Consider the following 15909-nt stretch of genomic DNA (forward strand, 5'->3'; position numbering starts at 1 on the left):
CAGTGTGCGGCCTCCCATCTCCCCCCCCCCCCCCCCGATCATTGGTGGCAGCGGGTTACTAGCAATAGTACAATAGTAAAAGATTCATACTTACCTGGGAGCTGCGATGTCTGCTTCCGGCCGGGAGCTCCTCCTACTGGTAAGTGACAGTTCATTTAGCAATGCGCCGCACAGACCTGTCACTTACCAGTAGGTGGAGCTCCCGGCCGGACACGAACATCGCAGCAGCCGGTAAGTATGAATCTTCTACTATTGTACTATTGCTAGTAACCCGCTGCCACCAATGATCGGGGGGGGGGGGGGGGGATGGGATGCTAAGTAACTATGGCAACCAGGACTGTAGTAGCGTCCTGGTTGCCATGGTTACCGATCGGAGCCCCAGCGATTAAACTGGGACTCCGATCGGAACTCCGCTGCCACCAATGATGGGGGGGGGGGGAGATGGGAGGCCGCACACTGGCCACCAATGTTGTTAATGCTATAGAGGGAGGGGGGGGGGCCGATGGGGGGCGCACACTGTGCCACCAACGAATTATTACAATAGAGGGAGGGGGGGGGCGCACACTGTGCCACCAACGAATTATTACAATAGAGGGGGGGAGGAGGCCGCACTGGCCACCAATGATATTCAAACTGGGGAGGGGGGAGGGTCTGCCCCCTGCTGCCTGGCAGCCCTGATCTCTTACAGGGGGCCGTGATCAGCACAATTAACCCCTTCAGGTGCCGCACCTGAAGGGGTTAATTGTGCTGATCACGGCCCCCTGTAAGAGATCGGGTGCTGCCAGGCAGCAGGGGGCAGTCTTGTACACAGTTTGTAGTGTATTCTAACTAGAAGCGTCCCCATCACCATGGGAACGCTTCTGTGTTAGAATATACTGTCGGTTCTGAGTTTTCACGAAGTGAAAACTCAGCTTTGAAAAAGCTTTTATGCAGATGGATCTTCGGATCCGTCTGTATAAAAACTAACCTACGGCCACGGATCACGGACACGGATGCCAATCTTGTGTGCATCCGTGTTCTTTCACGGACCCATTGACTTGAATGGGTCCGTGAACCGTTGGCCGTGAAAAAAATAGGACAGGTCATATTTTTTTCACGGCCAGGAAACACGGATCACGGATGCGGCTGCAAAACGGTGCATTTTCCGATTTTTCCACGGACCCATTGAAAGTCAATGGGTCCGCGAAAAAAAATGGAAAACGGCACATCGGCCACGGGTGCACACAACGGTCGTGTGCATGAGGCCTTATATACTACTATACACTGTTATATACTACTATACACTGTTATACACTGATATATACTGTTATACACTCTTATATACTGCTATACACTGATATATACTGCTATACACTGATATATACTACTATACACTGTTATATACTGCTATACACTGTTATATACTGCTATATACTACTATACACTGTTATATACTACTATACACTGTTATATACCACTATACACTGTTATATGCTGTTATACACTGTTATATACTACTATACACTGTTATATACTACTATACACTGTTATACACTGCTATACACTGTTATATACTACTATACACTGTTATATACTGCTATACACTGTTATATACTGCTATACACTGTTATATACTGCTATACACTGTTATATACTGTTATATACTACTATACACTGTTATACACTCTTATACACTGTTATATACTGTTATACACTCTTATACACTGTTATATACTACTATACACTGTTATATACTACTATACACTGTTATATACTGTTATATACTACTATACACTGTTATATACTGCTATACACTGTTATATACTGTTATATACTACTATACACTGTTATATACTGCTATACACTGTTATATACTGCTATATACTACTACACACTGTTATATACCGCTATACACTGTTATATACTACTATACACTGTTATATACTACTATACACTGTTATATACTGTTATACACTGTTATATACTGTTATACACTGCTATATACTGTTATATACTGTTATATACTACTATACACTGATATATACTGTTATACACTGTTATATACTGTTATATACTGTTATACACTGTTATATACTGTTATATACTGTTATATACTGCTATACACTGCTATATACTGTTATATACTACTATACACTGTTATATACTGTTATACACTGTTATATACTACTATACACTGTTATATACTGTTATACACTGTTATATACTACTATACACTGTTATATACTACTATACACTGTTATATACTGTTATACACTGTTATATACTGTTATACACTGCTATATACTGTTATATACTGTTATATACTACTATACACTGATATATACTGTTATACACTGCTATATACTGTTATATACTACTATACACTGTTATACACTGTTATACACTGTTATATACTGCTATACACTGCTATATACTGTTATATACTGCTATACACTGTTATATACTACTATACACTGCTATATACTGTTATACGCTATACACTGTTATATACTGCTATACACTGATATATACTGCTATACACTGTTATATACTACTATACACTGTTATACACTGTTATACACTGTTATATACTGTTATACACTGTTATATACTACTATACACTGCTATATACTGTTATATACTGTTATATACTACTATACACTGCTATATACTGCTATACACTGTTATAGATTGTGTGTCGGCAGATAAGAACCATGTGGCCCATCTAGTCTGCCCAATATACTAAATACTATGGATAGCCCCTGGCCCTATCTTATATGAAGGATGGCCTTATGCCTATCCCATGCATGCTTAAACCCCTTCACTGTATTTGCAGCTACCACTTCTGCAGGAAGGCTATTCCATGCATCCACTACTCTCTCAGTAAAGTAATACTTCCTGATATTACTCTTAACCCTTTGCCCCTCTAATTTAACACTATGTCCTCTTGTAGCAGTTTTTCTTCTTGTAAATCTTCTCTCCTCTTTTACCTTGTTCATTCCCTTTATGTATTTAGCAGTTTCTCTCATCTCTCCTCTTTCTCGTCTTTCTTCCAAGCTCTACATGTTAAGGTCCTTTAATCTTTCCTGGTAAGTTTTATCCTGAAATCCATGGACTAGTTTAGTAGCTCTTCTCTGAACTCTCTCCAAAGTATCAGTATCCTTCTGGAGATATGGCCTCCAGTACTGAGCACAATACTCCAGATGAGGTCTCACTAGTGCTCTGTAGAGCGGCATGAGCGCCCCCCTCTGTCTACTGGTAATGCCTCTCCCTATAAACCCAAGCATTCTGCTAGCATCTCCTGCTGCTCTATGACATGGTCTGCCTACCTTTAAGTCTTCTGAAATAATGACCCCTAAATCCCTTTCCTCAGATACTGAGGTTAGGACTGTATCACTGATTGTATATTCTGCTCTTGGGTTTTTACGGCCCAGGTGCATTATCTTGCACTTATCAACATTAAATTTTAGTTGCCAGATTTTTGACCATTCCTCTAGTTTTCCTAAGTCCTTTTCCATTTGGTGTATTCCTCCAGGAACATCAACCCTGTTACAAATCTTTGTGTCATCAGCAAAAAGACACACCTTACCATCGAGGACTTCTGCAATTTCGCTGATAAAGATATTAAACAATATGGGTCCCAGAACAGATCCCTGAGGTACCCCACTGGTAACAAGACCTTGGTCTGAATATACTCCATTGACTACAACCCTCTGTTGCCTGTCCCTCAGCCACTGCCTAATCCATTCAACAATATGGGAGTCCAAGCCCAAAGACTGCAATTTATTGATAAGCCTTCTATGTGGGACAGTATCAAAAGCCTTACTAAAGTCCAGATAAGCGATGTCTACTGCACCTCTGCCATCTATTATTTTAGTCACCCAATCAAAAAAAATCAATAAGATTAGTTTGACATGATCTCCCTGAAGTAAACCCATGCTGTTTTTCATCTTTCAATCCATGGGATTTTAGATGTTCCCCAATCCTCTCCTTAAGTATGGTTTCCATTAATTTCCCCACTATTGATGTCAGGCTAACTGGCCTATAGTTGCCCGATTCCTCCCTACTACCTTTCTTGTTAATGGGCACAACATTTGCTAATTTCCAATCTTCTGGGATGACTCCTGTTGCCAGTGATTGGTTAAATAAATCTGTTAATGGTTTTGCTAGTTCACCGCTGAGCTCTTTTAATAGCTTTGGGTGTATCCCATCAGGCCCCTGTGACTTATTTGTATTAATTTAAGACAGTTGACTTAGAACCTCTTCCTCTGTAAAGACACATGCATCAAAAGATTCATTAGTCTTCTTTCCTAACTGAGGTCCTTTTCCTTCATTTTCCTTTGTAAAAACTGAACAGAAGTATTCATTGAGGCCGTCAGCTAGTTCTTTATCTTCTTCCATATATCTTCCTTCTTTAGTTTTTATTTTGGTAATTCCTTGTTTTAGTTTCCTTTTTTCATTTATGTATCTGAAGAATGCCTTATCGCCTTTTTTTCCTGACTGAGCTAATTTCTCTTCTGCCTGTGCTTTGGAAGCTCTTATAACTTGTTTGGACTCTCTCTGCCTAATCTTATAAATTTGTCTGTCATCCTCGTTTTTTTTTTTTTTTATAATTCCTAAATGCTATCTTTTTGTTTTTAATGATTTTGGCCACTTCTGCTGAGTACCACAGTGGTCTCTTCCTTTTTTTGCTTTTACTGACAAGCCTAATGCAATTTTCTGTTGCCTTCAATAGTGCCACTTTTAAGTAGTTCCATTTCTCCTGGACTCCAATGAAACTGTTCCAATTTGATAGGGACTCGTATACCACTAATCTAATTTTAGAAAAGTCAGTTTTTCTAAAATCTAAAACTTTTGTTTTTGTGTGGTGTGACTCAGTCACTGTACTTATAGTAAACCACACTGACTGGTGATCACTAGATCCCAAGCTTTCCCTTACAGTAATATCAGATACCAAATTCCCATTTGTGAATACTAAATCTAAAATGGCCTCCTTCCGGGTTGGCTCCTCAACTACTTGCTGTAGAGATAATCCCAGTAGGGAATTTAGAATATCTGTACTCCTGGCAGAACTAGCTATTTTGGTTTTCCAGTTTACATCTGGAAGATTGAAGTCTCCCATAATGATAACTTCCCCCTTCAATGTCATTTTAGCTATTTCCTCAAATAGTAGATCATCTAATTCTTTGACTTGGCTAGGTGGTCTATATATCACACCTACACGAGTTACCTTATGATTATCAAGCTGCAAGGTAACCCAAACTGACTCTAAATTGTTCTCGCTAACTTGTATCAAATTAGATTTTATGCTGTCTTTCACATACAGGGCCACCCCTCCCCCTTCTTGCCTTCTCTGTCTTTCCTGTATAGAGAGAACCCTGGTATTGATATATCCCAGTTATTACTCCCCTTGAACCACGTCTCAGTAACAGCCACTACATCTATATTCTCAGATGCCATTATAGCCTCAAGTTCATTGATCTTATTCCCTAAACTGCGAGCATTTGTAGATAAGAATCTTACATAGTTACATAGTTACATAGTACATAAGGCCGAAAAAAGACATTTGTCCATCCAGTTCAGCCTGTTATCCTGCAAGTTGATCCAGAGGAAGGCAAAAAAAACCTGTGAGGTAGAAGCCAATTTTCCTCACTTTAGGGGAATAAAAAATTCCTTCCCGACTCCAATCAGGCAATCAGAATAACTCCCTGGATCAACGACCCCTCTTTAGTAGCTATATCCTGTAATATTATTACACTCCAGAAATACATCCAGGCCCCTCTTGAATTCCTTACCGTAAAGAGCAGTGAGACTATGGAACTCTCTGCCTGAGGAGGTGGTGATGGTGAGTACAATAAAGGAATTCAAGAGGGGCCTGAGCTTGTCATTTCTTAACCTTTGTGCTACTGGCCTCTTCTGGCAGTGTTCCGGGGGGCAGTCGGACTGCTAGATTATCACTCTTTTGCCCCCCTTTCCTAGTTTAAATGCTCCTTAGCAAATACTTGGAACTGTTCACCGAGGACATTCGTTCCTTTGAGAGAAAGATGCAAACCATCTTTCTTGTACAGTTCTTTTCCATTCCAACAAGAGCTAACATGAGACACGAAGCCAAACCCTTGGTTCCGACACCATTCACCAAGCCATACATTGAATTCCTTAATGCGCATTGTGGCGAAACCAACCTCGCCACTGGGTTTTGGAGAGGCCTGTTTACCAGCCTCTTGCCCTACGACTATGGCCCCGGGACATATTACCCTTCAAGAACAGTGTAACAGAACTATGCCGCATGTCTGGACTGTTAATAGGACCGAAAGCGGTCAGCGGTATATACTAAAGATTCTGTGGAACTAAAATCGGATGCGCAAATACACGAATACCGCTGACCCTTACCTTCTTCCATACGGAACTTTCAGCTCCAGAGACTAAGTCCCGTTCGAAGATGGGACTTAGTCGTTTTTCTGCATGAAATTGACCGACCGCACAGCCCAAATCTATGGAACTGTTTTGGGCAGGAAATTGTGCTTGCGGTCGGTCATAAAGGACTTCCACTTAACTTTTGATCCGCTGGAGGGATTTGTGTGATTTTTGGAAGTGGTTATATTTGATGTATGCTGAGTTTAAATATGTAATTTTTATGGAGATGGAATGTATGGTTTTAAAGTTATAGAGTATGTTTAAAAACTGTATTTTTACTGTCTGTGATAGTTATGTTAATCCATAATTATATCACAGACAGAAGGGAGGATTTTGTGTGTTTGGGTGGGGATTCCTGTCCTGTTGTTCCACATGTGTATTGGCGATTTCCCTTTGTCCGGAGAGATAATTGGATTACTCCCCGGTTGTCTCCAGGACAGAGAGGAGGAAACCATGATGCATTGTGGGGATGTGTTGTAATATATTGATTGGTTGTATTTCAAAACCCTGTGGGCAGTACTATGTTTTTTGTTTGTGAATAAAAGAGGCTGTACGTGAAGTACAGTCAGTTCCTGTTTTATACCTTCATGAAGTCTTGGCTCATGTTTGGCTCATGGGATAACTACACTCTTGGGGATTGCTATATCATAATACTCCCCTGAGTATAAGCTCTTGTAAGAGCTTGCTCCTGGTTCCTGTCTCTGGATTTAGGAGAGGTTCACCCACTGGAGCCTGGAGCCTTGTCGTAGGTCCAGGGTGGGTAGGAGACGGCGAGACCTCCACCAAGCTTCGGCGGTTCGTGGGGTCTGCAGTGCTGACGGTGTCGAGTGGAGTGCTTGGAGTCCTCTGGAAGCACTAGGAGCACCTATCGACGGAGGTACCCGGTCGGGGTGCTAGGCGTTCCGTTACACGCATCTTCCTGTCATGCTGAAGGTTATGCACAGGCAAAACTGCAGAGAATGAAACAGTTGATGCAACCTCCCGTATATCCTTTCCAAGTGTGTGAAAAGCTTCTTTCACCTTTGAAACCTCATTGCAAGCCAGATCGTTTGTCCCCAGATGGACAATAACATCCACTTCCCTTATACTGCTACACACTGTGTAGGAGAGTCCCCGGGATAATAATGGACGGACGATACGTTCCACCAGAGGTCCTGGCCTCGGTGGAGTAAGAACCGAATCATTGCGGTAACAGCGGCGAATGCTGCTGGTGCAGCGTGTCCGGGCCGGTTCTTACTGGGAACAGGTAAAGAGCCGGGTGGGTGCCTGTTCCCCACAGCCAGCCTAGGTTTTTGGTGGAGCTGGGCCTTTAAAGAACCCAGCCTGCTGAAGATGGGGGTGGGGTGTGTCTTGCTGTGCTGGAGATTTCCACAGACAGAGTCAGTGCTGGTGAAGGAGAGTCTGTGCGCAGCACACATTGAAGGATAGCCCTGGGACTAGCTGAAGGGACTCTGGCCTGAGGGAAACAAAGGTAGGTAGTCTAGAAGCCTGCAGGACCACTGTGGTCTGTCCAAAAACAAGGTGACTCAAACCTGCTGTTCATTTTCTATGGAAGGACTTTTGTTCTATGCACTATGTGGATATGCACCTGTGTGGTCTGCACATTGCCTGTTATGCCTTTGGTGTGAATAAAGTCACGGTGTATCACAAAGACTGTCTGTGATTGCCTCAATACTGCCCCTGCTACTGTAGCCTACCACGAGCACATCCCCACAATTGGTGGAGGATGCGGGCATTCCTGCAGTGAGGCAGGTTTGAGGCAAAAGTTGTGTTGGACTGCATGTCATATATCAGACCTGCAAGTTTTATGGTTCCTGACAAGATGGAGGAGGCCATTAAGCACCTGATTCAGAGTAATTTACAGCAGCAACAGGCTTTGCAGGCTCAGAGGGAAAGTAATGAGCTACAGCAAAAAAGACATGAGGAGGCTATTTGTGCACAGCAGCAGACGAACAATCTCCTAATGCAGCAGCTGGTAGCCATGCAAGAGTCGGTGCGAACATCCCTGCAAGAAGTTTCAACTGCGACAACCCCGACTGTGTCTACCGCCAGGGACAAAGTCCGATCCGCCCTGAGGAAAATGGGTCCGGAAGATGATATAGAGGCATTCCTGATGGTGTTCAAAAGAACTGCGGAGCAAGAGAGGCTGCCATTGGAGCAGTGGGCTGAGGTGGTGGCGCCTTTTCTGGTGGGGGACGCACAAAAGGCATATTTTGACCTCAGCCGCGATGAGGCCAAGGACTATGAGAGGCTAAAAGGTGAGGTGTTGGCCAAGTTGGGGGTAAACACCTATGTGCGACCCGCCCGGTCACAAGCCTATGACTTACTTCACCTAGTAAAAAAATGGCTTCAGCCTGAAATATTGAGCCCTTCTCAGATGGTTGAAAGGGTCGTGGTCGACAGGTTCGTGGGTACCCTCCCGAGAGCCATACAGCGCTGGGAGGGACAAGGCGATCCAGGCAACCTGGAACAACTGGTTAGCCTGGTGGAGAGGTATATGGCCACTCTGGATTTGGTGCAGGACTCAGCGGTACTACCGAAGTCACGTCAGCCCCCGTTGCCGACCCGGGATCCTGAAAAAGGGATCCTACCTCATAAGGGGGAAAGTGGATCTCCAGTCCGTCCGAGGAATACCCTGGGGAGGAGGGAGGCTGCGGGGATCAGATGTTGGCATTGTCAGGACTGGGGACATGTGGCAGCCAACTGCCCTAGGGCATCCGAACCCATGGACTGCGGGTTCGCTCGCCGGTCCTCTTTTTATGCCCAACCGGTGTATACAGGGAGTGCAGAATTATTAGGCAAGTTGTATTTTTGAGGATTAATTTTATTATTGAACAACAACCATGTTCTCAATGAACCCCAAAAACTCATTAATATCAAAGCTGAATATTTTTGGAAGTAGTTTTTAGTTTGTTTTTAGTTTTAGCTATTTTAGGGGGATATCTGTGTGTGCAGGTGACTATTACTGTGCATAATTATTAGGCAACTTAACAAAAAACAAATATATACCCATTTCAATTATTTATTTTTACCAGTGAAACCAATATAACATCTCAACATTCACAAATATACATTTCTGACATTCAAAAACAAAACAAAAACAAATCAGTGACCAATATAGCCACCTTTCTTTGCAAGGACACTCAAAAGCCTGCCATCCATGGATTCTGTCAGTGTTTTGATCTGTTCACCATCAACATTGCGTGCAGCAGCAACCACAGCCTCCCAGACACTGTTCAGAGAGGTGTACTGTTTTCCCTCCTTGTAAATCTCACATTTGATGATGGACCACAGGTTCTCAATGGGGTTCAGATCAGGTGAACAAGGAGGCCATGTCATTAGATTTTCTTCTTTTATACCCTTTCTTGCCAGCCACGCTGTGGAGTACTTGGACGCGTGTGATGGAGCATTGTCCTGCATGAAAATCATGTTTTTCTTGAAGGATGCAGACTTCTTCCTGTACCACTGCTTGAAGAAGGTGTCTTCCAGAAACTGGCAGTAGGACTGGGAGTTGAGCTTGACTCCATCCTCAACCCGAAAAGGCCCCACAAGCTCATCTTTGATGATACCAGCCCAAACCAGTACTCCACCTCCACCTTGCTGGCGTCTGAGTCGGACTAGAGCTCTCTGCCCTTTACTAATCCAGCCACGGGCACATCCATTTGGCCCATCAAGACTCACTCTCATTTCATCAGTCCATAAAACCTTAGAAAAATCAGTCTTGACGTTTCAGCTTGTGTGTCTTGTTCAGTGGTGGTCGTCTTTCAGCCTTTCTTACCTTGGCCATGTCTCTGAGTATTGCACACCTTGTGCTTTTGGGCACTCCAGTGATGTTGCAGCTCTGAAATATGGCCAAACTGGTGGCAAGTGGCATCTTGGCAGCTGCACACTTGACTTTTCTCAGTTCATGGGCAGTTATTTTGCGCCTTGGTTTTTCCACACGCTTTTTGCGACCCTGTTGACTATTTTGAATGAAGCGCTTGATTGTTCGATGATCACGCTTCAGAAGCTTTGCAATTTTAAGAGTGCTGCATCCCTCTGCAAGATATCTCACTATTTTTTTGACTTTTCTGAGCCTGTCAAGTCCTTCTTTTGACCCATTTTGCCAAAGGAAAGGAAGTTGCCTAATAATTATGCACACCTAATATAGGGTGTTGATGTCATTAGACCACACCCCTTCTCATTACAGAGATGCACATCACCTAATATGCTTAATTGGTAGTAGGCTTTCGAGCCTATACAGCTTGGAGTAAGACAACATGCATAAAGAGGATGATGTGGTCAAAATACTCATTTGCCTAATAATTCTGCACGCAGTGTATAGCTGACCCCCTGCTGGCCGGGGACACCTCTCCGATGTGTGATGTCATTGTTAATGGACACTCCGTGCAGGCCCTGCTGGACTCTGGGAGCCTGGTAACTCTGGTCCATGAGTCGCTGGTAACGGAAAAACTCCCAGAAAGGCGCACCCTTAGCATTGTCTGTATACATGGGGATCGCCGGGAGTATCCCACCACTAAGGTTACCCTGGCGGTGTGTGGGAAGGAGGTACCACATGTCGTCGGAGTGGGGAGACGGCTCCCTTATGCCGCAATATTGGGGAGGGACTTTCCCCTGTTCTGGACTTTGTGGAGGAACGGGTTGCCTACCTGTGGGGAAGAAAAATGTCCGGGTCCCGAGCCCGAGGACCCAGAGGCAGGGGCCCCAGCTGTAGGGGTCACCGTAGGGGAGGTAGAGTGTAAGCCTGACCGTTTTCCCCTAGAAGTATTGGCGGGTGAGAAAGTAGAAAGTTCGTCCATCCTGGATCTGGAGGTACCCCGAGAAACCTTCGGGACTGCACAGCTCCAGGATTCAACGTTATTGCGGGCTAGAGAAGGTGTGTCAGTGATTAATGGCGTTGCCCAGCGTCGATACCGTATTTCCTCACCTGGTCTATAACCAGGACCTGTTATACAGGGTAGACAAGGTGAGGCAGGAGGTGGTGGAACAACTGGTAGTGCCCCAGCCTTACCGGCAAATGGTCTTGGATTTAGCGCATGCGCATGTGTTGGGTGGTCATCTGGGGGTTAAGAAAACGCTGGAGCGAATTCTACAACGGTTCTATTGGCCTGGGATATAAGAGGAAGCTCGCTATTTGGGGTATGTGATTGGACGCGGAGTCATTAGGCCCTAAGTGAATAAAGTTGAAGCAATCCGGAATTGGCCCAGGCCTCGTACGTCCAAGCAAGTACGGTCATTTTTGGGCCTGTTTGGGTACTACATGAGGTTCATTCCCCATTTTGCCACCTTTGCAGCCCCATTAACCGGACTCTTGAAGGGTAGAAAGTCGGTGATGGTTCGCTGGGGGGAGCAGGAGGAGGAGGCGTTCTCCCGTTTGAAGTTCAAACAGATGCTTTGGGAGTAGGACTAGGGGCTGTGCTTTCCCAGGAGCTCAATGGGGAAGAGCACCCCGTGGTTTTTCTAAGCCGCAAGCTTACCCCAGCAGAAACCCGCTATAGCATTGTGGAGAGAGAGTGCCTCGCGATCAAGTGGGCACTCGAGTCTCTCAGATATTACCTTTTAGAGAGAAGGTTCTGTCTGGTGACCGACCACTCCCCTCTCCAGTGGATGATTCGGGCTAAGGAGGGGAGCGCTCGGGTTACCAGGTGGTTCTTGTCCCTCCAGAACTTTAAGTTCACTGTTGAGCACAGGGCCGGCCGCTTACAGGGGAACGCAGATGCCCTGTCCCGGGTACACTGCTGAGCATGTGTTCACCCCCTCAGGCTTGAACAGTATGTTCAAACCCTCAGGGGTGAACAAAGGGGGGGGGGATATGTAGGAAAGTCCCCGGGATAATAATGGACAGACGATACGTGCCACCAGAGGTCCTGGCCTCGGTGGAGTAAGAATCGGATCATTGCGGTTACAACGGCAAATGCTGCTGGCGCAGCGTGTCCGGGCCGGTTCTTACTGGGAACAGGTAAAGAGCCGGGTGGGTGCCTGTTACCCACAGCCAGCCCAGGTTTTTGGTGGAGCTGGGCCTTTAAAGAACCCAGCCTGCTGAAGATGGGTGTGGGGTGTGTCTTGCTGTGTTGGAGATTGCAGCAGACAGAGTCAGTGCTGGTGAAAGAGAGTCTGGGCGCAGCACACATTGAAGGATAGCCCTGGGACTAGCCGAAGGGGCTCTGGCCTGAGGGAGACAAAGGCAGGTAGCTTACAAGCCTGCAGGACCGCTGTGGTCTGTCCAAAAACAAGGTGACTCAAACCTGCTGTTTATTTTCTATGGAAGGACTTTTGTTCTATGCACTATGTGGATATGCACCTGTGTGGTCTGCACATTGCCTGTTATGCCTTTGGTGTGAATAAAGTCACGGCGTATGACTGTCTGTGATTGCCTCAATACTGCTTCCGCTACTGTAGTTTACCACGAGCACATCCCCACAACTGTTATATACTGCTATATACTGTTATATACAGTTATATACTACTATGCACCGTTATATACTGCTATACACTGATATGTACTGTTATACACTGTTATATACTGCTATACACTGTTATGTACTGTTATACACTCTTATATACTGCTATACACTGCTATATACTGCTATACACTGATATGTACTGTTATATACTGCTATACACTGCTATATACTGCTATACACTGATATGTACTGTTATATAATGCTATACACTGTTATATACTGCTAATCACTGTTATACACTGTTATATACTGCTAATGACTGTTATACACTGTTATACACTGCTATACACTGTTATACACTGTTATACACTGCTATACACTGTTATGTACTGCTATACACTGTTATATACTGTTATACACTCTTATATACTGCTATACACTGTTATATACCGCTATACACTGTTATATACCGCTATACACTGTTATATACCGCTATACACTGTTATGTACCGCTATACACTGTTATGTACCGCTATACACTGTTATATACCGCTATACACTGTTATGTACTACTATACACTGTTATATACCGCTATACACTGTTATGTACTGCTATACACTGTTATATACTACTATACACTGTTATATACTGCTATACACTGATATGTACTGTTATACACTGTTATATACTGCTATACACTGTTATATACCGCTATACACTGTTATATACTGTTATACACTCTTATATACTGTTATACACTCTTATATACTGTTATACACTCTTATATACTGCTATACACTGTTATATACCGCTATACATTGTTATATACCGCTATACACTGTTATATACCGCTATACACTGTTATGTACCGCTATACACTGTTATGTACCGCTATACACTGTTATATACCGCTATACACTGTTATGTACCGCTATACACTGTTATGTACCGCAATACACTGTTATATACCGCTATACACTGTTATGTACTGCTATACACTGTTATATACTGCTATACACTGTTATGTACTGCTATACACTGTTATATACTACTATACACTGTTATATACTACTATACACTGTTATATACTACTATACACTGTTATATACTGCTATACACTGTTATGTACTGCTATACACTGTTATATACTACTATACACTGTTATATACTACTATACACTGTTATGTACTGCTATACACTGTTATATACTACTATACACTGTTATATACTGCTATACACTGATATGTACTGTTATACACTGTTATATACTGCTATACACTGTTATATACCGCTATACACTGTTATATACTGTTATACACTCTTATATACTGTTATACACTCTTATATACCGCTATACACTGTTATGTACCGCTATACACTGTTATGTACCGCTATACACTGTTATATACCGCTATACACTGTTATGTACCGCTATACACTGTTATGTACCGCTATACACTGTTATGTACCGCTATACACTGTTATGTACTGCTATACACTGTTATGTACCGCTATACACTGTTATATACTACTAATCACTGTTATACACTGTTATATACTGCTATATACTGTTATATACTGCTATACACTGTTATACACTGCTATACACTGTTATATACTGTTATACACTCTTATATACTGCTATACACTGTTATATACCGCTATACACTGTTATATACCGCTATACACTGTTATATACCGCTATACACTGTTATGTACCGCTATACACTGTTATGTACCGCTATACACTGTTATATACCGCTATACACTGTTATGTACCGCTATACACTGTTATGTACCGCTATACACTGTTATATACCGCTATACACTGTTATGTACTGCTATACACTGTTATATACCGCTATACACTGTTATGTACTGCTATACACTGTTATGTACCGCTATACACTGTTATGTACCGCTATACACTGTTATATACCGCTATACACTGTTATGTACCGTTATACACTCTTATATACTGTTATACACTCTTATATACCGCTATACACTGTTATATACCGCTATACACTGTTATGTACCGCTATACACTGTTATGTACCGCTATACACTGTTATGTACCGCAATACACTGTTATATACCGCTATACACTGTTATGTACTGCTATACACTGTTATGTACTGCTATACACTATTATATACCGCTATACACTGTTATGTACTGCTATACACTGTTATATACTGCTATACACTGTTATGTACCGCTATACACTGTTATGTACCGCTATACACTGTTATGTACCGCTATACACTGTTATATACCGCTATACACTGTTATATACCGCTATACACTGTTATATACTGTTATACACTCTTATATACTGTTATACACTCTTATATACCGCTATACACTGTTATATACCGCTATACACTGTTATGTACCGCTATACACTGTTATGTACCGCTATACACTGTTATGTACCGCTATACACTGTTATATACCGCTATACACTGTTATGTACCGCTATACACTGTTATGTACCGCAATACACTGTTATATACCGCTATACACTGTTATGTACTGCTATACACTGTTATGTACTGCTATACACTGTTATATACCGCTATACACTGTTATGTACTGCTATACACTGTTATATACTGCTATACACTGATATGTACTGTTATACACTGTTATATACTGCTATACACTGTTATATACCGCTATACACTGTTATATACTGTTATACACTCTTATATACCGTTATACACTCTTATATACCGCTATACACTGTTATATACCGCTATACACTGTTATGTACCGCTATACACTGTTATGTACCGCTATACACTGTTATGTACCGCTATACACTGTTATATACCGCTATACACTGTTATGTACCGCTATACACTGTTATGTACCGCTATACACTGTTATGTACCGCTATACACTGTTATGTACTGCTATACACTGTTATGTACTGCTATACACTGTTATGTACTGCTATACACTGTTATATACTGTTATACACTGCTATACACTGTTATATACCGCTATACACTGTTATATACTGTTATACACTCTTATATACTGTTATACACTCTTATATACTGCTATACACTGTTATATACCGCTATACACTGTTATATACCG

General features: G+C 42.7%; 1 protein-coding gene across 3 annotated transcripts in view; it reads left to right on the forward strand.

The window, feature by feature from the left end:
- The window catches only part of LOC120990540 (PC-esterase domain-containing protein 1A-like), a 69414-nt gene that overhangs the window by 17424 nt on the left and 36081 nt on the right, over positions 1 to 15909 (forward strand). The gene's annotated exons all lie outside the window — the stretch shown is intronic.

This window comes from Bufo bufo, chromosome 2 (assembly GCF_905171765.1).
Source record: "Bufo bufo chromosome 2, aBufBuf1.1, whole genome shotgun sequence".
Lineage (NCBI taxonomy): Eukaryota > Metazoa > Chordata > Amphibia > Anura > Bufonidae > Bufo > Bufo bufo.